This window comes from Desmodus rotundus, chromosome 4, assembly GCF_022682495.2.
Source record: "Desmodus rotundus isolate HL8 chromosome 4, HLdesRot8A.1, whole genome shotgun sequence".
Lineage (NCBI taxonomy): Eukaryota > Metazoa > Chordata > Mammalia > Chiroptera > Phyllostomidae > Desmodus > Desmodus rotundus.
This window is the reverse complement of record NC_071390.1, coordinates 80,745,280-80,769,668: the sequence shown is the minus strand read 5'-3', so window position 1 is coordinate 80,769,668 and position 24,389 is coordinate 80,745,280. Positions and strand designations below refer to the sequence as shown.

Below are 24,389 nucleotides of genomic sequence, written 5' to 3'. Positions count from 1 at the left end.
TCCACTCTCCTTGGCTGCCAGGTTACATCAATGTAGCACAAACAAGTTCTCATTACATTAACAATGGCTGGACTTTTTCTGGACAGACTTTGTATTCTTCATATTAGTGTTTTGGGGTTCTTTGAATAAATCCTCAGAAGTAGAATCACTGGGTCATAAGGCAGATCCATTTTTAATTTTTTGAGGAAACTCCATACTGCTTTCCACAGTAGCTACACCGATCCTCATTCTCACCAACAGTACATGAGGATTCCCTTTTCTCTACATCCTTGCCAACTCTTGTCATTTCTTGATTTATTGATGATAACCATTCTGACAGGTTTAAGATGATAATCTCACTTTGGTTTTAATTTGCATTTCTCTGACAATTAGTGACATTGAACATCTTTTCATATGTCTATTGGACCTCTGTATGTCCTCTTTATTTTTTAAAGATTTTATTTATTTATTTTCAAAGAGGGGGAAGGGAGAGAGACAAAGAGGGAGAGAATCATCAGTGTGTGGTTGCCTCCATGTGCCTCCTACTGGGGACCTGACCCACAACCTAGGCATGTGCCCTGATTGAGAATCGAACCAGCCACCCTTTGGTTTGCAGGCCAGCACTCAGTCTACTGAGCAACACCAGCCAGGGCAGGTATGTCTTCTTTAAAGAAGTATGTATTCAGATCCTCTGCTCACTTTTTATTTTGCTTGTTTGTTTCTTTACAAGTTAATCTAAGGTAGATGGAGGTGTGTGTGTGTATGGCATATAGAGTAACATTTCTTTAGTAAGTTTAGTCTAAAAAAATTTCAAATTTATTGAGAAAAGATTGTTTTAAACAATTTGGGGCTACTTATATACTTTTATATTTTTCAATAAATACACAATCAGCCCTCTGCATCCTCTGTTTTGCAGGTTTCACATTTGTGGATTAAACTAACCGCCTATCAAAAAAACAATATTTGGGGTCAGTTGTATCGACTGCTGTATATATTGTTCTGTGCCATTGTACATGGAGAACTTGAGCATTCTTGGGTTTTGTTACCTGCAGGGTGTCTTGGAACAGATCCCCTTCAAATACCAAGGAATGACTGAAGTTCTGGGGAAGACAAAAGTTGTATGTGGACTTTGACCTGCATTGGGGGATCAGTGCCCCAGTGCCAGCATTACTAAAGGGCTGACTATAATTATTTGTGAATTACTATAGACATATCATACATTTTGAGACTTATTAACTCTCACTAGGTTTGGAAGTTTAAGTCATTTCATACTGTATAGACATTCAATGAGTATTAATTCAATAGAATTTTTGTGTGACATTCCTTGTTAGCAAGATGTAGTTTAACAGAAACCACACAGAATTTTAAATTTAAGACTTTCTTTTGGTACAGACAGAATAGGTTGGGAAATCCATTCTTATATTTGAATAAATGGCATTTTTTTTTCCCCTTTAGAGAAAAGACTGTTGCATTGATTATGGCAAAGAGGAAGTTTAAACTTAGGCTCTTCGGATTCTGCATTGCTAGAATATTGACCTGAGAGGTTTTTGGGTTTTTTTGTTTTTTAATAATTTGCCTTCTTTTTTTAATGAAAACTTCTAGGAATAGATAGAATTATGACCAAATTTTGGGCTTTACACTCTGTGAGGAAAATAGTGTTATATGTTTTGATGGTTTAGAAAAATGTTACCAGAAATGAAAATGTACTTAGTAGAATGTATTATTTCTAGAACCATATATTGAGAAAGTTTAAAAAGTTCAAGGGAAGGAACTCAATACAATATAAAAAGTGCAAATGTACTTAATGTGAAGCTTAAGAAGTTTCTATAATCAGCAAAAAGTATGTTGAAAAGTAAAATACCATTACTAATTAGAGTATTCAGATTTTCAAATTTAACTAAATTGTTCTTTATTTCAATGAATGAAACTTAAAGTTCGGGACTTTCATTTTAATCACACTATCCCTCGTTGTGAAACTCTTTTCCTTAGATTTTTGGTTTACTGACTAGAGCCTGTGGTTCCTATGCCTACATGATTCAGTTGATTTTTGGGTTTGATATCCCTTATTTGGCTGTTGTTTTGAGGACAAATTATGCATCACTTTTTATTGACAGTATGTTTAAAACATTGTATAAAGTATTAAAAGCAGATATAAAAGTAAGAAACCACAGTATATATGTATTTAGTTATATTTTAGTCATATTTCCTGATTCAAATTGTGGCATCATTGCTTATAACTCTTTGTCCTAGGACATATTTCTTAACTTCTCTGTAATTTCCTCATCTATAAAATGAGCTTACTAATGATATTTAATAGAAGTATCATGAGAGGTAAATGAGATAGTGCATGTAAAGTTCTTAACACTGTACCTGGCACATAGTAATTAAAAGCCACATTTATGTTAGCTGCCATTTGTTGTTGCTTGCATTGGCCATAAGTTGTTTTCACTTGTGAATTTGTTAATATTAGAATATAACTAAACTGATGTCCTGCTAATGATAACATATAATTCTTGGTGCTTAGTTGATTGATTACACAATTGATTAACATACAGATTTTATTTTTGAAAAGTAGAATTGAGTTTGCATAAAAGAATATGAGTTTGGAGCCATTGCTTAAATTGTTGACTAAGAAAGGATAGGAAAAAAGGGAACAGAGGAACTAAATGTGCTATTTCTGCTGAAGGTCTGAAAAGATATTTTTGTAGTCACTAAATAATTTTTTTTGAAATTGGTAACACTAGGATGTCAACTTTCCATTTTTGTTTTCTTTTTAAACTTTAGCCACTAGCCACTCTTTGTGTTTTGTTTTGATCTCAGGGAAAGGAGTGGGAGAAGGGAATCCTGTTCCTTTCTTTGTCTTGTAAAGGACAAGTCACTTTGGTTATTCCTTGTAGGATTGCTCCTTATGCCTCGGTTTTATAAAGACCTCTACTAAAAGGCATCTTTAAGTGTGTTAATCTAATTGTGAAGTGACTATGGCCACATAGCTCCCTCAGAAAGCTAACCTCCTTTTAGAAAAAGGATCTATGTGTAAGTTGAGGGAAATACGGAATGTAGGAGGAAGTCTCCTGCTCATGTACCTTTTACTCCTAATTTGGTCAGGCATCTGCTTTTCCTTTCTTTGCCTGAGCAAATTTGTGTGTGTGTGTGCTTTTAAGTAAATGAAAATGAAGAAGGCTGCTGCTCTCCTAAGAGTTTATAATTTTGAAAGTGTTAATACAACATAAAGGGTACAGAAGGAGAGGAAGTGGGGGGCATCAGAAATACAAGCTCTCAAGCTGTTTTATTGTCTTCCATGTGTACAGTAAGTGAGGAACCTCAAAAAGCCTAGAGAATCACACTTTAAAAGTAAAGAGTATTTTTTTGATTGAATGAAGGATTGTTGTGAATGTCTATATGCTGAAGTAGAATGTGAGTTACGGAGTTGATTTCAAAATGTATAGGGAAGGAAGTACAGGCCCTTTAAAATTTTTGTTTGCTTTTTATTGTTAATCATTTTGGGACTTCTTATAAAAATTAGGACATTTTGGTTCTTCTCCCCTCCAAATAGCTGACATTATTTATAATAGTGTGACCTTCTTCCCTTAACTTCCTTCCTTTCTTGTTTCTTACCACATAATTTTTGACTTTTAGTTTGGTTCTTTTATATTTGGTCTTACTTCATATTTTGTAAGTTATGTATCATGTGTTCATGATACAAGAGTTGTTTTTCTCCTTACAATAGCTTGAATTCTTCCTTAACTACATAATTGCCTATTCCAGAATGTGTTTAAAAAAGTCCCATGGCAATGAATTTTTGTAGTTACCTCTGAACCAGTCGTGGTTCAAAATTTAAACTTTCTGAGATCAGAGTTAAGATTTGCCCTATTTTTTGCCAAATCTTTTAAAGATGTTTTACTTCCCTCTAACATCAATAGATTATCTTGAGGCTTTTCTGTATCTGTATAGTTATTCAGGAATAAGGATTTTGGGGGTGGGGGGGGTTGTTTGTTTGTTTGTTTTAGTCAGAGATTGTTGAAGAAACACTTTTACAAAATGTTACCAGAAAGCAAGCTATCCGTCATGAAAGAAGACCTCTTACTTTATTGTTGTGAGGCCCCATGATAGATATTATCGTTTCTCTTTTTTCTTTTTAAAATTTAATTTTATTTTCAGAGGGAGAAAGAGAGGGAGAGAAACATCAGTGTGTGAGAAATACATCAACTGGTTGCCTCTCCTGCTCCCCAACTGGGGACCTGGCCCACAACCCAGGCGTGTGTCCTGACTGGGAATTGAACGGTGGCATTTTGGTACAAAAGCCAGTGCTGAATCCACTGAGCCACACCAGCTGGGGCAGATATTATGGTTTTTCTTAATGTGAGTTTACCTTTACCTCCTGGGTTTGTTTGTTTTTTTATCATTAATACATCTTTATGTTTTTCATTTTCTGCACATGCTGAAGAATGACCCTGTTCAAGGAATTTAGTTTTATGATGTCACAGATTATGAAATCTACCCTCTTCCCCCGAGTGATAGCTAACAATAATAAAAATAATATTAATAATGAACATTGACTGTTTCCTAGGTTTTTGCATATATTACATCATTTATTTTCCACAACAACCCTATAAGATTGATTCTGTTACCATACTAATTTTGTGCTTCCAGTAACAGGCAGGGGAGCTTACTTGCCCAAGGTCACAGGATGAGGAAATGGCAGAACTAGGATTCAAACCTAGGAGTCTGTCTCCAGGACTCAGGAATTTAACTGTCCTTCTATCCTGCCTCTCCTACACATGAAGAAGGACATTACTTTTTTTTTCTCTAAAAGAATTAGGATGCATTTAAATATATTTGAACATATATTTGATTATATTCATTATATTAAACATGGACTTCAAATGTTTTATCCTATTTCTGAGAAAAGCAAGCAAATACTTACTAATAAAGCAAGTTTGGAGCAGAATGACTTGTTCTGTCTTCTCAGGTAACCCTGTGTAAGGTTGACATCCTATTTTGGGGAAGAATCTATTGATTCATAATTGAATCCTTGGCTTTGCTATGTCCTTATCATTTTTTGGTATTTATGATGCTAATTTAACTCATTTGTTTCCATTGAAAGTTCTTCACCTAAGTAGATGTCCCTATTTCCTTTTTCTTAAGGAAATTCTTTGAGAGTAATTATCCTGGTACCAAAAACTGTAGAACTCAAGTGTAGGAAGTACAGCCAGGCTTCTGTGGAACTGAATGTTTTTAGGTACTTACTCTCCATTTTTTTTTCTGGTGTTGCTTGTACTCTTGTGTTTTTTTAAAAAATATTTTGTTGTTTGTACTGTTACAGTTGTCTCAGTTTTCCTCCTTTTACTCTTGTTTTTGTTTCTCTGCCAAATAGTTTTCTCAGCATTCTTAGCAGTGTACAGTGGTCACTTGGGGGTGTTAAGATTAGCCTTCTCCCCCATAACTAGTTAGATTGACCATCATTACCCTAAATTATAACTTGCTGGAAGAGAGAATTCATTTGTCTCATGTTAGGAAGGATGTCCAGCACTGTTCAGTCGCTGTCATTGGAAGGTCCCTTCACAAAAGTTGCCTATTCAGCAAGTGGGAAGAGGGTCACTTCTGTGTGTAGGAAGAAAATATCTTTAGTATAGTAACTAAAGCAAACAACTATCTATGAAAAAAGGTTTTGGACTAAGTTTTGATACATTTTCAAGTGAATTTCACTTAACTTTGTTTTTTCTTACCTTTGTGGGTATTTTGTGGCAAATATTTTTCAATAGTTCATAAGAGTCTGGAATGGTAATACATTTTAAGTCTAATTTAATAGTGGAAAATGGTCTGAGAACTATGTGAGTGAGGTTTCAATCATATATTATAATTGTGTCTTGAAGAAGTATGGGTTCCTAAAACATTTAAACAGTGTTCTCCCTGTCATGTATTCCAGCAAAAACTGTGTGGTGACCTTAGCTATCATTTTTACTTTTTTATAAAGTTCATCATACTCCTCCTTTCTGCATGATTTGCCTGAGAGCTGGGTCTGTGGGAGTGGTTTGGCCTTTTAAGAGTTAAAAAAAAAAAATACAAAAGTATTTGACACAGAATTAACAGAGAAGAGAAAAAAATCTATGAAAGTGTATAGGCATATGCAAAAACTTAAAAAAATTTATGAAAGTGTAATTTGCTCCTCCTTTACCTTTTTTCTACCTTTGTGTAAGACATTCTAATGGAGACTAAACCCTATAGTTTAAGGAAATATTTGTGTAGTACAGCCACAGGTTTTCATCTTTGGCAACATGGGAAAATTGTATGGTTTTATGTTTAAAATATTGTTATGTAAAATACATCGTATGTACAGAGGGACGAGCAGTGTTGCAATTCCGTATACCTGTCTGCATCCTAACTAGGGTGGTAACCCATTCTAAGTGTTAGCAAGCAGTCAGCACTTTGTAGACCAACGGGGGAAATTTCTTATTTCTTCTGTATCAAAAATACTAGAAATCCACAAACAAGTGGAAACTGTCAAATGGTTGTTTTAATCTTTCTCTTTTTTAACCCAACTTTGCATTTTGAAAATTTAAAACATACAGAAAAATTTGATGAATTTACATTGTACATCTAAATACTTTCAACCTTGACTCAACAATTATCAGTGTTTTGCCACAGACATTCTCGTGTTTATATACATTTCAAAGAAGAAGTTTAGTGTTGCTGAACCATTTGAAAGTAATTTCAGCCATAATGACACTTGATTCATAAATATGTCAGTAAAATAACAGCTATGTATTGTCATATTAAATGTAGTCCATATCCAAATTTTCCAATTGTCTCAAGATTTCATTTATAGCTTTTTTTTCAAACAACAATCTAGTTAAGGTCCATACATTATATTTGCTTCTCTTTATCCTTTTAAAATCTAGGTTAATATCCCTTATATTTTTCCTTATTATCTCTTTTTCTGTTCTTAATACTAACTTTTCGAAGACAGTCTAGGACAATTTCTTTGTAGAAATTCACGTTCTACATTTGTTTGTTCCTGGTGTCTGCTTAGTGAAGCTGGGAAATATTTTTTTCACATGAGCTATACAAGAAAAATTTACAGGGGAATTCAGTAGTTGCTGAAAGTAGTCATTACTAGGTCGAAGTTAACAAATGAGGTAAGAAAGGTCTCTTTCTGGTTAATGGAGCAGAAGTTGGGGAAAGAATAGGAAAAGAAAGAAATAAAAGGGAACACACATGGCACTGAGAGATGGTATCAGGGGAGTCCCTTGATAACCAGAAGAGAGGGTTGGGGAATCACAGTTCCCAGCACCTAGGGGGTTAGATGTTCATTCTATGTTGACCAAGAGGTTGAGCAAATTTAGAAGTGTTTTGAGTTTTTTGTGTTGACTGTAGGGAGGCACAGTGAGTCCAGATCAGCTCAGCTGCTATTGGAAAAACAAAGGAGGCTGTGTGCATTAGAACTTTGGTATGTTACAGTCTTCTATGGAAGTACAAATACCACATTAACATATTGTACTGCTTCTTGCAAATTTTCAGGGGAAAATTTGGAGCCATTTTTACTGAATAGCATATTGGGTTCTACTGCTTGCTGCCCAGTAGGCAGACTCTGGAGGCAGAGGTTTGTTGGAAAAAAAATAAAAAGAGGATCATTTATTCAAAGGTTACACATTCTTGGAAGAATGATGGGCTTCTGTCTCAGAGCCCACTCCCTGTGAAACAACCAAAGACAAATTACCCCACCACCTTTTGCCAGATTAGTTCAAAGCTGCACCTGGAATTCCTTTATCCATTTAAAATGCTGTCCTTTGGGAAGCGCGTGTGCTGCAGCATGGTGGTCCTGGCGGCTTTCAGTGGCAGTCAGGGTTCAGGCACCTTTCTCAAGTCTGCGCACTTGCCAGCGCCCTACTTGTTGCACTCTGCCCGTTCCTCCGCTCCTGCCCACCACAGGCACCAGTCCCTTTGGCCATCTGCTGGCCAGTACGTCCGTGCAGGCCTGGACTGGGCAGCACCATTTGCCTGTACTGCAGGGCCTACCTGCCGGGAAGCCGGAGACCCCTGGCCGAGCGAGTGAGGGGTCACAGAAGGGCAAGACTTTGCCCACCTTACGTTTAAAAACCCAGGCCCATAATCCTACGTGCTTCGGAAACTTCCCGTTTTTCTAGCCAAACCTGGCTAGACGGCAGGTCTATCCCCCTTGCTGCCATGTTCCTGAGCAGCGTAGGAGGGTTTTTAGCCACGCGCAGTGTCTCTGCCCAGGGACAAGGTCTCCTTCCCCACTCAAACGGTTTACCTTTTACCTGGGGTGTGGGAATCTATCACACTTCAGCTGCTTTGGCCGCTGTGGTTTCAGTCCCCCCCTGTCACGTTACTGATCCCTCCCTTCTCTGGGACAAGCGGGCAGGCTTTCCTGCCCCAGTTGGGGGTTCCCTCCCTGCTCCCGAGCTATCTCACCGGAACCCTCCCCCCTCGTAACGCCATGCTTTTATACATTGGCTATGTTTTTATGTTTTACAACGGTTTTGTAAGTACGGATGTGTACTGAAATGTCTAGGTACTATACAGGAACACAGGCAGAATCAGAAGATCTTACGTTGAAATCTTAGTTTACAACATCCTAGCTCCGCAGTGTTGTTCAAGTACCTTAGACACCGGCTGTTTTCTCCTTTGTGATGATAAGCAGTACAGTGTAAGGGAAAGAGCACAGGCTTTGGAGTTAGGCGGACCTGGTTCTAAAGCAGCTGGGTTTTTTTTGGTTACTAGCATGTGACCTTGGGCTACCTCTCTTACTCTCAACGTTCTCTACTCTAAAGAGGGATTGTTAATAATCAAAATTACATTTGATTATTGTTAGGGTTAAAGAGATAATTCACGCAAAATGCTGAATGTGGAGCCTGTCATATAGAAGTACTTGGCATACATTGCCTTTTTTTTCACAGAATTTTCCTGAGGATTCAGTTAGGTAGTGAAATCCCTTTGTAAAGAATGAAGAGTCCTATGCAGGAAACTTAGCCAATGCCTAGGAAATAAAATATGGATAAAGAGTCATGTGGTGATTTCCATTTATTATATGGTAAGATCTCTGCAATGATGGTTTCATAAGAAATACTCTGTAGATGCTATAACATTAAAGGAATCTGCATTTTAAGAAAGTAGAATAAGTTAGTGTAAAACTTGTGATTATGCTTTTGCGTGTAGAAAAAATTATTGATCTTTCGGGGCTGTGAGCTAAAGTCAATGGATCTATGTGAGTATTTTGCAGCTTGAATGCTTTCGATGTAGTGAATAGGAATTTGTTTTATTTTTAAAACTTTTTATAAAAGAACAAAAGCCAATTAAAGATTTTGCAATTTGATGGTAGGAAAAACAATAACTCATAGAGTTAAGGAGTATTAATGTTACCCAATCAGAATTTTTATTTTTGATGCCTTGGGAGATTGTACATGGAAATAACAGATAAGAATATGTATTATTACCATTACTGATTGGTCAAGACTTCGTTAAGGATCTGATTATCTTTTCACCAAAAGACTCTGGTGACTTGCCCTTCTCCCAGTTTTTAAAAAACCTAAAGAGGCAGCCAAATTGTCTTTGTAAGCTCAAAGATCTCTGAATACATTTACCAGTGGACTAGAAGATAGGGCAAACACTTTCATTTTTAGCTATCATTTAATTTTTTAAGCAATATGTTTAGAGAGTAAATAAAACAACTTTGTTGCATATAAAAATTCTTGCTCTGCTATTGGCCATATATTTACATGCTTAAACCTATAGAAATCCAAGCAAAAGAGCCCATCTGTAAATTGATCTTGGATTCTCTTTCCTTCTCTTCCTCCCCCTCCCTCTACCTTCCTCCCTTCCCCCCTACACATACACACAGAGTTCAGATCTTTTCTTTTAATCAATCCTCACCTGAGGTTATATCCATTGATTTGAGAGAGAGAGAGAGAAAGAATGTATATTGAAAGATTTTCTTTCAGTGTTCTTGTCTTTTGATTTTGCTTATGGTGTTTTTTGCTATTCAATTTTTTTCTTAATTGTATGTTCTCGAAGTAATTAATGATTTCCATTATTACCCAGGCATTTTAGTTAGAAAACATAATGAATTTGAAATGAATTTGTTATATTTAAGAGTAAAAGAGTGAGGTAGTTATATATACTAGAAAAGTAGAAATAATTGTCTGTCCTCTATCACTGGCACCCAATCTTACATCTAAAGCCCGAACCATAGCAGTCTGCTGTTGCATATATAGAATATGCCAATTTATTTATTGAACTTTCAACTTTTTACTACAGAAAATTTCTAACATCCTTGAAATTAACATGTTTATAGCTATCATCTAGCTTCTGTAATTATCAATTCTTTTTATTTTTATTTATTTTAAAATTTAATCTTTATTGTAATTTTTTGCATTACCTTATACCCCACCTCCCCCCAGCAATCACCACACTGTTGTCCATGTGTGCATCCTTATTCCTTTTTGCTCAGTCCCTCCGTCCCCTAATCCCCCCACCAACACTGTGCCAGATGACCTAGATTTATAGATTTTCAGTTATTGCAAATTATCTTTACAAAGAGGAAGGTTTGAGCTAACCTTGTAGGCTTTGCCAACTGGTCTCCCAGGCTCTCTGGCCTCTTTTCAATAATCTTGGCACCAGACCTGACCTCTTCAGGCTTCTGTAACCACCATGTCCATAAATCAGAAGTATTTGGAAAAATGAGTGAGAAAGTTAATAGGTAAGAGACTAATAATGTTGCCATGGATCTATGTAATACTCAAAAGAGGTCTGGCTAATTGATGCATTAAAAATTATATCTCTTATTTCAGGTCGGAGTAAATACTATTTACTTGTATGTATACATGTTTGTATGTATTTGTAGCTGTTTGTTTTCCATGGTTTAATGTTAATAGAGTAGAACCAGCCAACATCTGTTATCAGTGAGTCTAAGAATACAACTTACAGATGTTTGCTAGCCAGAATCTAAGTACAACAGAGAAAACACTAAAAAATTCTCATATGCTTAATGCAATTTTCTTTGCAATAAACTTATTTTAAACTGAAATAATATTGCTTTCATTCAGTAGCCTCCACGAAAATTGTTTTGTTAACTTAGTATATTAATTTTCACTTTATTAAGAGGCCATGATTAGTTTGAAAGAATGACTAGAGATTACAAGTGCTTTGAAATTTCTTTCCTTTAAAGGGCCTGTGTTCTGTTTAGAACAACATTCTTGATAGCATTGAAACCCAGTTCACGCACATTAAGAGTTTTAGAATAGCTTTCCCTCCTCAGGTGGAAGTGGACCAGTCGGTCACTTGCCAATGACTGAGAATATCAGCATTATTCTGAAAAAACTTTATTAGGCAGGAAGGAAAAATCAGTCAGTGAATTCATCTAATGATTATAATTGTTTTCATAAATTAAAACCTGTTGTTTTTGTGTCTTTCTGTTTTGTTTTAGTTATGGTGCTGGTCATCCCTCTTCTAAAATTACAGCTTGTCCACTAATAAATGGATTTTTTATTAGCTGTCTCACATGATGATAAAACATGACCATTTTTTTACTAATATCTAACCTCTAAATATGTCAGTAACCAGAGGGGACGGGAGAGGGGGATAATGGGAATGAGAAGGGGAACGGTTGTCAAGGAACTTGTATAAAGGACCCATGGACGAAGCCAAAGGGGGCTACTTTTGTGGATGTCAGGATTAAGTTTATTATGAAACAGGTTCTTTATTGATTTTTGGAAAATAGTAGCATTCCTGATTAGAAAACATCATGGTAAAGGATCAGTTTTGTGCTACTTGCCAAAAGCATGAGACACATTATAGTGTTTGTGTGTAATCAACACCTTTTCTTTCAGTGTCTATTAGTAATTGAGGTTTGTGCACCTAAAGTTTCCGCTACCTAGAAGTTCTACAGTTTGTTAAAAATTTACACATATTTTTCTCTTGAACGTTCAATTTCTAGACTAGTTTAAAGAGAAAATTTAGATGTAGAAATAGAAACAAAGTAAAAATAGACAGCTAAAAACTTCAGGCCCACATGAACTTGGCTTTTATTTCCATGTGTCTTGAGTGCCAAATTCTTGCTATAAAAACAAAATCCCTTCAATTGGGTTAATTTATAGGCTTCTCTTTTAGTTTGGGTAGTGGAATTAGATGCTTGAGTTTAACATTGAATATACATTTTGAAGGTGGCACTGTATCAGTTTATGTTGTTCTGAAAACTTTGTTGTGATAGACTTTAGATTTATTTAAACTCTGTGTTCCAGGAACAATATTGAATCTTAAATGCTTTGTGTTTTTAAAAGTTGTGGTTAAAATATAGATAACCTAAAGGTTACCATTTAACCATTTTCACTGGTATTATGTGCATTCTGAATGTCGTGTAACTATCACCACTGTCTTCCCTGAACTTTTTTTCATCTCAAGTAAAACTCTGTACACATTAGGCAATAATTCCCCCTTCTTTCTCGTGGTCCCTGGTAATCTCTAGTCTGCTTTCTGTCTCTTTTGAATGTTCATTTTCTGGATATTTCATGTAAAGTGTGATCATATACTTGTGCTTGCTTTTGTATTTGACTTATTTCACTTGGTATAATGTTTTTAAAGTTCAATAGATGTTAAGGGCTGTATCAGAACTTAATTCCTTTCTCTGGCTGAATAATATTTCATTGTATATGTATATCATGTATTGTTTGTCTTTTAACTTATTGAGGGACACTGGTTATTTCTACCTTTTGCTATTGTGAAAACTGTTGCTATGAATTTTGGTGTACAGGTATCTGCGTCCCTGTTTCCCGTTCTTTTCGTCATATGCCTAGAGCGGAATTGCTGGAGAATATGGTAACCCTTGTTTAACTTTTTGAGGAACTGACATACTGTTTTCCACAGTGGCTGCACCGTTTTATATTCCCACCAGCACTGCACAAGGTTTCCCAGTCTCTGCATCCTTGTCAACACTTGTTATTTTACATTTTTAATAATAATTTTAAGTGGATGTAAATAGTATGTCATTGTGTCTTTCCTTGATGACTAATGATACTGTGCATTTTTCATGTGCTTATCGGCCATTTGTTTATCTTCTTTGGTGAAATGTCTTTTCACATCCTTTGCCCACTGTTTATTGAGTTGTCTTTGATGTTGTAGGAGTCTTTATGTATTCTAGATATTGAACCTACTCAGAGGTATGATTTGCAAATATTTTCTCTTTCCTGTGAGTTGACTTTTCACTCTATTACTAGTTCCCTAATGCAGAAAAGTTTTTAGTTTCAATTAAATCCAATTTATCTGTTTTCCTTTCTTCTGTTGCCTGTAGTTTTGGTGTCGTATTTAAAAAACCATTGCCAAATCCAAGGTCAAAGAGAATTGCTCTTTGTTTTCTTGTAAGAGTTTTAGTTTTAGCTCTTAAGTTTAGGTCTGTGATCTTGGAAAACAGTGTAATTATTGCCGGGAGGCAGGGATAGGAGGGAGCAGTGAGATAAGGCCAGTGGAGGGAGGTGGAGGAGGGCACGAGGCGGCGGGGGGGGGGGGGGGGGGGGGGGGGGGCCGGAATAAATGGTGATGCATGGAGACTTAACTTGGGGTGGTGAACACACAATACAGTGTACAGATGATGTGTTGTAGAATTGTGCACCTGAAACCTTATATAATTTTGTTAACCAATGTTACCCCAATATATTCAATAAAAAGGAAAAATTAATTAATTTAGGTCTGTGATAAATTTTACATTGATTTTTGTGTGTGGTGTGAGGTAAGAGTTCAACTTCATTTTTTTGCCTGTGGATGTCCGGTTTTCCTAGTACCACTTTTTAAAAAAATTAAACTTTTTCCCCAGTTATTAGTCGTGGCCCCTTTTTAAAAATCAACTGGGTATGTATGTGAGGGTTTATTTCTGGGCTCTTTATTCCATTGGTTTATATCAGTGATTTTCAACTTGGGTGCCACAAGAATTTTTAAAACATGCAATACCTATTTAGTCAGGGACACTGACCTCTTTTCCCTTAGATTGTCAAAAAAAAAAAAAAAACCCAAAACGACAGCAGCCAACACAATAGCCATCCAGTGTGAATGAATCAAAATTATACTTAAGTTTTTGTCAGATCAGCAAGAAATACATTTTTTGGTGTGCCGCAGAATTTTAGTAATTAGTTTATGTGTGCCATGAGATGAAAACAGTTGAAAATCGCTGTTCTATATGTCCATCCTATGCCAGAACATTGTTTTGATTAGTATGTGAAATGTTTTATTTTTAATTGACTATTTTATCATTTTTAATCAATACCTTTTAAAATGTTTTTATTGTATATCTTTAATTTTTGCTTTTAATAGTTACACTTAGTTGACAGTACTCCAAAAAGAACTGCAAATATCAGATGAATACTGTTGGCTTAATATACCAGGAAAACTAATATTAAAGCAAGCAAATGTGGAGTTATTTAATTGAAATTGCACTTCCTTTGGACGATAGAGGGAAAAGCATGAAGACAAAAAAAATGAAACACCATTTGTACTTGCTCACAGAAAGAATAAAAAGAATGGGAAAGGCCATTTATATAATCTAGTAAGTGGTTCATTAATTTCCTATTAAATGTCACTATTTTAATAAGCAATCTACTTAACAAAACTCTTCAGAAATTTTATAAAAGAAAATATTGGTGTTTTGTGAGGAACATTTTCAATAAGGAGCTAGCTAGTAATGGCAGACTCTTTAATTATTCAGTCAGGTCTGAGTGACTGCTAGGCTCCGTTATGTTGCAGATATCTGACTTAATTTTGTGTCCTTTCAGACTGCCATAATGATTAGAAAATTAGAACATCAGATATTATTTTCTTTCTCTGTTGATACACAAATATTTTTTTTCACCACTTTATTCAAAGTAGGTTTGTACCCCCTTCCCTTAATTATAAAAGAATATGTCCTCCAATATTTTAACTTAGTCTAAATTTTGTAACAAGAACACTGAATTATAAATTAAAAGCAAAAGCTTCTAAGATAGTATAATTTAAGCTTTTTAAAATTTGTTGTAAATTAAACTGATAAGAACAGATACTACACTTGATCTTAGCCAAAAGACCGAGGAGCTTATAGCCTTTGCAATGGCATGGATGGAACTGGAGAGCATTATGCTAAGTGAAATAAGCCAGGCGGTGAGGGACAAATACCATATGATCTCACCTTTAACTGGAACATAACCAACAAAAGAAAAAAGCAAAGGAAATATAACCAGAGACATTGAAGTTAAGAACATTGTAACAATAGCCACAGGGGAGTGGGGAGGGGATAGTGGGGAGAGGGGTCCATAGGAGCTACTATAAAGGACACAAAGACAAAGTCAAGGGGGAGGGTAGAGGTGGGGGAGGGAGGTGGGACTGGCTGGGGTGGGGTGGAGGGATGGGGAGAAAATGCAGACAATTGTAACTGAATAAAAATAAATAAATAAATAAATAAATAAAAATTAAAAAAAGAATTTTAAAAATAAAAAACCAAAAAAAGAAACAAAAAAAAATTGTTGTAAATTAGTTAATTCTACCCCGAATAAGAACAGTAAGTTGCATTCTGACACCTGACTCACACACTTAATGAGAGGTAATAAAAATCTTCTTTTTTATCTTAAAAGGGAAAAAAATAGAACTGCACTTGATATCATCAATAAAAAATGTTAGTAATATGCAAAGAGTTGGGCTTATCAGTTATAAACATCTATTAAGGTTTTAGATTAGGTGAATCAGTGATGCAAAACCACTTACACCTTTATCATACTGACTTTTTTTGGAGAGTTGTGATTTTAAAATTCATTTCCATTTTCAAAATGTATTGGTGATTCTTTTTTAAATTTAGATGGAATGCCATATATACTAATTAAGATTTTATTTTATTCTAAATATTTTTATATTACTTTGATTTTCCTTTTAGAGTTTTGGAATTATTGATGATATTTAATTTCTAATATAGTCACAAAGTCCTATCTTTATACCTTCTTAATATCTGTGGATTTCACCTACTACTTTTATATTTCCTTGTTGCTAACATACTTCAGGCCATCGTCCTGCCTAAACTGAATGGCTATAATTTCCTCTTCGCTGTCTGTATTGGAGGAAGAGCCTTTGGAGCTCTTCTCCATATTGCAGCAAGAGTCCTTTTTAGAATACAAATCTGACTTTCTTACACTCATCTTCTAGAAATTCCTCGGCATCTCCCTATCGCCTTTAGATAAAGCACAGATTTATATGGCATTTAACACCTTTCTTTACCCAACTGGCGCTTATATCCCTTGTCCCTTCATGTGTTTTCGTAAATACCTGACTCTCTCTTCACACTCTTTCCTCCTGCACCAACTCTCATCCTCCCCACCCTTTGTCTTTTGAAACATGATTTTGTGTGCTAGGTATTCAGGTAACATCTTATATTTACTCTTTTAGAGCTTTTAGAGCACTTTTACCAAACTGCCAGACTACCTAATTTCTGTCCCCTCTATTATACTTAGTGTTTTATTTTTCCTCAGTGTCTATGAATTCTGGTGACTGTGACATAGTGGACACAGAGTGATATTTATTGATTGAATGAATGAATAGGTATTAGTTACCTATTGATGTAATATAAAATATCCTAAACCACTAGAGCTTAGAGAAAACCAAGCATTCATTAACTCAGTTTCTGTGGGGCACATACTCAGGAGTAGTTTGGTTGGATGGTTCTGGGTTAGGATCTCTCATTAGGTTTTAATTGAAATGTTGGCTTGGCTATTTTAGGCTTGAGTGGCCTGGAGGACCCTTCACTCATGGTTATTGACGAATAGCCTCAGTTTTTGCTGGCTGTTGGCAGGAAGCATCAGTTTTTATTGACACGGAGCCCTCCAGAGGGCTGCTTGAGTGTCCTTACAAAGTGCAGGTTGGCTTTCTTCAGAGTGAGTGGTCCAAGAAAGAGAATGAGAAGGAAGCCACAATGGCTCTGTGATCCGGTCACACACACAGCCCCTGCCACCATAGTCTGTTCCGTAGAAACATGTCACTAAATATAGCTCACAATTAAGAGGGAGTAATTAGATTCTATCAAAGAACTTGTGGATATATGTTATAAACACCAGAGAATGTAACAGTAATTTATGATTCTCTGTTGGACATGGCCCTCCTTATAAAAATACATTTGTCCAAATAGAAATAAGTTTTAAAAGTATACTTTTATTAAAATACTATACTTGTTTTTGATGGTACAAAGTATCCAGTTGTACATAAATGTAATTATCTAAATTAGCTAATTATTTAGATATTCATAATTCCATTGCAGTTCTTTCACTTATATCATGGAAATAAATTATCGTTTAGGTTCTGTATTGCCTATGTAGAAAATTGACACAGAGTTCACTGCTTTAAACATTATCACAGGTTTTTAAAAAATCAAACATCTGTGAGGTGTATTTATATAATTTTAAGATAGAGAAAATCATAGTATTTTAAACTTGTAGGGTAAAGCACAGTTTAAATTAATTGTACAAAAATTAAAGTCTCTTTAGCTTAATATACTAGTTTGCTCATTCAAGAAAAATTGGAGTACTAAATATGTGCCAGGAATTTTTACTAGTTGCCGAGTATATACATTGGTGAACAGAACAGACACATTCATGCCCACCTGGAGTTTGTGGTCTGTTTACCAACAGTTGACAAGTGCTATCCACAGAATAAATGAAGAGGTGAAGTGATACAAGATTATGGGGAGGCAGAGGTAGTGCTGCAGTTTCATAAAAGGCTTGTCTGGGGAGGTGGCCTTGAAGCTGAGATCGGAAGGAGCTATCCCTGCCAGCAGCTTACAGGAAGAGGGAATGCCCTGCAGCGTGAACAGTTGGTGTATGAGGAGTTGAAAAGATGCCTGGAGATGTCCCGGGCGAGAGTGGAATGAAGCTTGAGAGGTAGAAAGGGATCATATTATCTAGAGTTTAAGAGACCAAGGTAAAGGGTGTTGATTTTATTCAACACATTAAAAACCATTGCAGGATTTTGAAGTTACATATTATGGTTTGAGCTAAACAGCCACAAACACAATAAAGGGCCCTTTGGTTGTAAGGGAGAAAGTGAGAAAGTAGTAAAACGGTGCTGTAATAGTCCATGTGAAAGATCATGGCAGTTTTGTCGAGAGTGATGGGAGAGGAGAGGATGGATTTGAGGTCTAGTTTGTAGGTAGAACCGATGGGACTAACATGAACTGTGAGGGAGGAGAAAGTAAGGACAATATCCAGGGTTTTGGTACATCCTTACCAAAGGATGGATGGGTGAATGGTAATATCCTTAAATGAGATTGGAGGTCGGTGACAAGGGAAATCAACAGTGTATTTTTGACATTGTGGATTTTGTGGTGTCTGCAAGTCATCTAGTGGACATGTCAGATGACATAGAGTTATGAATCATGAAGCCTAGAGATTTGAGAGGATATATACAGATGGTTTTTAAAGTTGTGGAATGGATGAGATTCTTTCTCAGTAGGGAGTGCCCTAGGAACTCTAGCTTTTAGAACTTGCAACATTGTGTGGGCAACATTCTTGCTTAATTTGTAAAGATTAAAAGAACTCCCACGCAGAAAGTTTGGTATACTTCTATCTAATATATTTTAAAGACATACATACTTTTTTAAATTTGGCAACAGTATGGTATATGAGAAAGATGTTTAAATTTTTACCTGGCCACCTGTAAAATGAATGCAGACACTTAACTAGCTGTGTGACTTTGGAATTTTACCTCTCTGAGCCTCAATTTCCTTATCTGCTAAAGGGAATAAAAGAAAAGTTGTTTTGAAGATCAGATAAATTAGTTTATCTGAAGTGACTAGGACAGTGTCTGTTACATAGTAAACATTCAGTATTTTTTTTACTTTCCCTTTCCTTGCTATTAATTTTTTTTTATGTGTTTCTGAGCAGGAGAGCTCCCTTGAAACAGGCTTTTTTAAATGCACATATTCCCCCTATTCTTACATGGTGATAGAAAGATCGATTGACCAGTATACACACATAACACATAAATATGTAGCTGTGTGTAGCATAGATTTTCAAATATCTGAAAACTGTTTTATGCCACTCATATTGTTTTGTCCTGCTTTTCTTAGACTGTCCTAACTCCGCTGTTTTTGAAGAAGGTTATTTCTTAAATAATGAAACACTAAGACAAAGGTTTATTTTGAAATATTTTTGAAGTTGAATGAGCAGTAAATTAAAACAGTATTATAAAAATTATTTCTACTCATGTATCAAAGCTTCATAGTCATTAATACAGAATTCTCAGTCGCATATTAAATTGTTCAATGTCAGATATAAAATTGACTAATGTAATACTTTGAAGGCAAAGATAAAATGTTAAATTTAAAGCCATGAGGTCTGTTTCTAATTCTTCCTTCCCCTCCCCTGCTTCTTCCAAATAAAAGCAGTGACTCAAACAAAATCTCTCTATTTATGTATGCTCTGTTGTGGAAAATATTTTAGAAGTGTTCCCTTACTTTGAAAGATGTGATCGCGTGTCTAATACCAAAGGGAAAAACACTTATTCCACAGGTATTATTTCAGGTTTTTTGACAACTAAATGTACCCAGTACATTTACTGCTACCAGTAAAACACAGCTACCAGTGTTTTGGAAAGACTGACATATATTGCAGAATGGGGCTTGCGGTGGACCTCCTTATCTAGTGCCTTACATGTGGAAGAGCCACCGAACTTTAGTCCTTTGTTCTCTATTAATATCTCTTAGTTCTTACAGGTCCTGGCAAACTGTTACAGAGAAACCCCTGTTCCAGTACCTGGGACAAAGTGGAAAACCCTGTTGGGTATATGTATCACAGCCCTAGGTTACCTTTTATTAATTTATATCATTGTAGAACGATATTACTGTGTCTCATCAATTCTAGGTACACATTTTTTTCTCATTTGCAGAATTTTGAAACTAGAATCATCTTACAGTAGATAGGATAGGGAATTACCAAGTTATTTTTTAATTTGTCGCAGTAGAACGTAAAATCATAATTGTCTTACAATGAATGGTATCTTAGATTTGATGAATTATAGTAGCCCTTCAACGGCAGGGCTCTAGCCATGGGATTGACTTGATATTAATTTATGTTATGTAAAGTAAGAATCACTTTTCTAAGATCTGACCATGTTCTTTACATTTGTATTTGCTTTCTGCTTGGTATTAAGTTTAACACAGAGGTCAGCAAACTTTTTCTGTAAAAGGCCGCATAGTAAATATGTTCGGCTTTGGGAGCCATGTGATCTCTGTTGCAGCTGTCCAACTCTGTTAGAGCACAGAAGCAGCCTTAGACAATGCAAGTGAGCATGGCTGTGTTCCAGTAAAGCTTTATTTACAAAAACAAAGTGCAGACCAAATTTGCCCATAGGCTGTAGTTTACCAAGCCCTCATGGAACATTATAATGATCAAATCACTTATGGAACCTTTATTTCCAAAAATACTTCTCCAGGATCATATTTGAGTCTTTACCCCCATGTGTTCTATATTTAAAGTTTTCTTTTCGTTCCCATCTGTTGCTTGATTCATTCCATCTGCCTGTGCCTAGCTCAAGGTTATTGTTCTTAAGTTCATGAACCAGTAGATGTTTTGTCTTTCTTCTCCAGGTTAGTGATCTTTGGTTCAAGTCTGCCACCTACTCTAAAAAATGATTTGTCAGTTGTGGTTTATTTGTTAATCCTAAAGATACCAGATACCTAAAATCAGTGAAAACTATTAACAGAGTAATGGGTCAAAGATATTTTAATACTGTGTCTGAGAATAATAGTTTGTTTACTTTAATTCAGTCGCCTGACTTGATTGTCAGGGTTGGTACTAGAAAGTTGACCACTTTTGGATCCATGCTAATAAAGGTGAATCTTAGAGGTAACCTAATGAAGTTGAATATGAAGTCAGTCACTAAGAGCAGTAACTCTCGGTAAGACAGCCTGATTAAATCTAGGTTCTACCACTTACTGGTCTTTTGACCTTGACCTCCCTACCTCATTTTCCTCTTTCCTCAAATGTGGATAATAATAGCACTTATCTCTTAGGATTGTTTTGAGGATTAAATGAATACCTAGAACTTAAATGTCATAAATAAAAATAAGATTTCAAACACAACATGTGGCATTTAGAAATATTTCCATTACTACTGAATTTAATCAAGTCAGAATAATTTGCCATTTGAAATGACAAAGGATGAACTTACAATGAATAGTATTTTCTCCTTCTTACCAGGGACATATATTTGAAGCACTAGTCTTTCCTCTGCGTTTACCACATGGCAACTATCTAGTATCTGGGCTCTCAGTGTCTATTAATTAAACGAGTAGGAATTTGTATTTTTGTCTCAAGGTGCTAATTTTCCAGTCACTCTCCTAATTTTTATAGGATCCATTTTTTTTCCTGATTCAGAGAAAGTAGTGGTCTATTGCTCATTGAAAATCATGTTGTTTTGTATTCCACTGTAAACTAAAATAATCCATGAATTGTTTTCAAGGACTTCTTCTACATAATTTCCCTCACTTTCAGTGCCTGCTTCTGATGGAGAATGCTATAACTATGCACAGATACATTTAACTTTTGTATGGTCTCAGAATAGGTTGGGTTAGTAACTGACACATTAAAGTGGCTATTAAAAAACTGACTATATCAGTATATAGCAATCTTGGCTTCAGTTTTTCTTATACCATAACTTGTAAGATATAAAAAGTTCAGTTTTTTTCCTTGATTTGAGAGAGAGACATCAATTCATCTCTTTGTTGTGACACTTATTTTTGTATTCATTGTTTGATCTTTGTATGTGCTGTGATTGGGTATCAAACCCACAACCTTGACATATCGGCATGGTGCACTAACAACTACTTGGCTGGGGCCTTATTTCAGTTTTTAATAATAGAAGAAAATGCCTCTTCAGTAACATTTCCATGCTCACCTATATTTTCTTTTTATAACAATTATGTTTAACCGTGTAAAATTGCTGGTTATCTACCCATATGACCTAAACAAAAATAGCAATTTCATTTGACTCAACCTAATACAAAGTAAGAATTTTTCTAAAACTTTGTGTTCTTTGTTGTTTGGTTTGCTTTCAGCAGTTTATGACTTTTATTCATTCACAATATAATAAACTTTTTTCATCTTTAAATGTTGATAATAGTCATGTAGGAGACTTTGAGGACTATGTGATTAGTTAAAGTCTATTTGTTAGGCTTCTAAAGCTCTGGCACCAAGTAAAAGGCTGCACATATATTAAATCTCTAATCCTGACAATAGACCTGAGAGAGGAATTACTGTAAATGGCAGATCTAGGAGTTGACTTTTAATGACCTAGTCTTAGAGGTTACATGGCATCATGCTTTATTTGTAAGGACTGAGTCCCATTTAGGGGGGAATGAGACAGGCTCTTCCTTTGGAAGGTAGGAGTGGCAAAGAATTTGTTGACGTTTTAAAATCACAGAAAGCTAGAGACTTTGGATGTGCTTTCTGTCATGATGAAAATTTTATTTTGTCCATTAAAATTTTTTTCTATTTGTTGATGTAAATAATTTACAGATTAGTGCTCACTCCTGAGTTCTTTGTCTTTCGGATTTTAACTTGAGGCATGACCTGTTTGTTTATTCAGACGTTAACATTAATTCATGGTCTGTACACAAGGAAGCAGTTCTTATGAATGTTCTTGCTGGTATAAGGATCTTAATCTTCCAGTTTTTTTATGTTGGATCTTTTATAAATCTACATTATTGGATTTACAAAATATATAATGAATTTGTAGGTTGCTTTTCTTGTTGATTCTCTTAAAAGACTAAACCATACCTCTTGTTTTCCCTGAAAATTATTTTACATGTACCAGATTTATCTTTTTATTAATGTCCAGATTTATCTTTTTATTAATTCTGGGTGACAGTTTATTTACATATGCGTGCATGGGCAAAGGCAATCTCTGGCCTGGTTGCCGGAAAGATTGCAGACCACATACATAAGTAAGATATACGTGTTAGAGTCTTTCGGTGTGTGTATGAAATAAGATGCCAGATTTTCTGGACAGCTTGGACTTGTAAAAAAGCTTTGGGAACAGAGTGAGAAAACATGAGTGTAAAAAGGGCTGAGAACTATGATGTGAGCCACACCTTCGTACTTACGGCTAGTCTGGAGAACGGAATGCTGAGATAACTTCAACTGCAGTATTTCTTCAGGAAAGTCTGTCATATTTGACGGGAAATATGCTCTGAGGATTTTATATTTATATTTACCCTTAGATATCACCTGTTAAACTGTGTACACAAAAATGACAGAGAAATACTGAGTTGGGTTATTGATTTAATGCCTTATAGAGAATCAATGGTAAAACCTGGAATGAAACCCCCAGACCACATTTTCTGATCTGATCTCCTCTACAAACTCTGATTCTTTGTCCTCAATTTTTAGAGATGGTTTCCTTGTTAGTTTGTTTTTCTTTAAACTATCAAACTGTGTGATAAAATTTTTATTTTAAAAAATTATTATGCAGTAAAATTTATCTTCCTTTGGGATACAACTCTATAAACTTGGATACAAACAGTGTTTTATGTCAAATTACTACCACAGAACAGAGTTAGAACAGTTTTATGGCCATCCCCAGACTTCTTTACCATCTTTCTGTAGTTGAACTCTCCCTCCACCTCTAGCCCTGATAGCTAGCTACTCATCTGTCTTCATCATTTTGATTTTCTCTTTTCAAGAATGTCATGTGCCTGGAATCACACAGTATGTAACCTTTTGAGACTAGTTTCTTTCAGTCAGCGTAATGCCTTTGAGAATTGTCCAAGTTACTGCATGTGTCCATAGTTGATTCCCTTTTATTACCGACTTGCGTGTGCCACGGTCTGTGCGCCCGGTGGAGGGCATTTTGGTTGTTTCCATCTGTTGAGTAGAGTTGATATGAACCGTTGCGTATAGGTTTTGTGTGATCATAGGTATTTCTCTAGAGCAAGGATCAGCAAACTTTCCCTGTCAAGGACTAGGTAGGCTATATTTTAGGCCGTATGGTCTCTGGGGTGGTGCTTTGCTGTTGTAGTGTGAAAGCAGCCATATACAAAACATAAATGAATGGGTGTGGCTGGTCCAATAGGCTTTATGTACAAAACACAGCACACGGGCCAGACACAGCACACGGCCGTAAATTGCCAACCCTTGTTTTCTGATACAGTAGATACCTGGGAATGGGATTGTGGATAAGTGGTAAATATAGGTTTAACTTGATAAGAAATTGCCAGTTTATTTTTAAATAGTTCAGTAACATTTGAATTATGGAATGTTAATGAACTCATACCTTCTGGTTCAAACATCAGGCTCAACATAATTTATGATAAGACAAGCTTTGGTCTTGTCTTAAATTGAGGATCTATTTTACCTTCTTTAATTCTATTCAGGTGAGGTCTTTAGGCTTGGATGGATCTT

The 24,389-nt window shown here is 35.6% G+C and overlaps 1 protein-coding gene and 1 pseudogene across 6 annotated transcripts in view; one reads left to right on the top strand and one right to left on the bottom strand.

Annotated features, from left to right (window-relative positions):
• The window catches only part of WDFY3 (WD repeat and FYVE domain containing 3), a 268,490-nt gene that overhangs the window by 35,029 nt on the left and 209,072 nt on the right, over positions 1 to 24,389 (top strand). The gene's annotated exons all lie outside the window — the stretch shown is intronic.
• On the bottom strand, positions 14,947 to 15,052 carry LOC112317891 (U2 spliceosomal RNA; annotated as a pseudogene).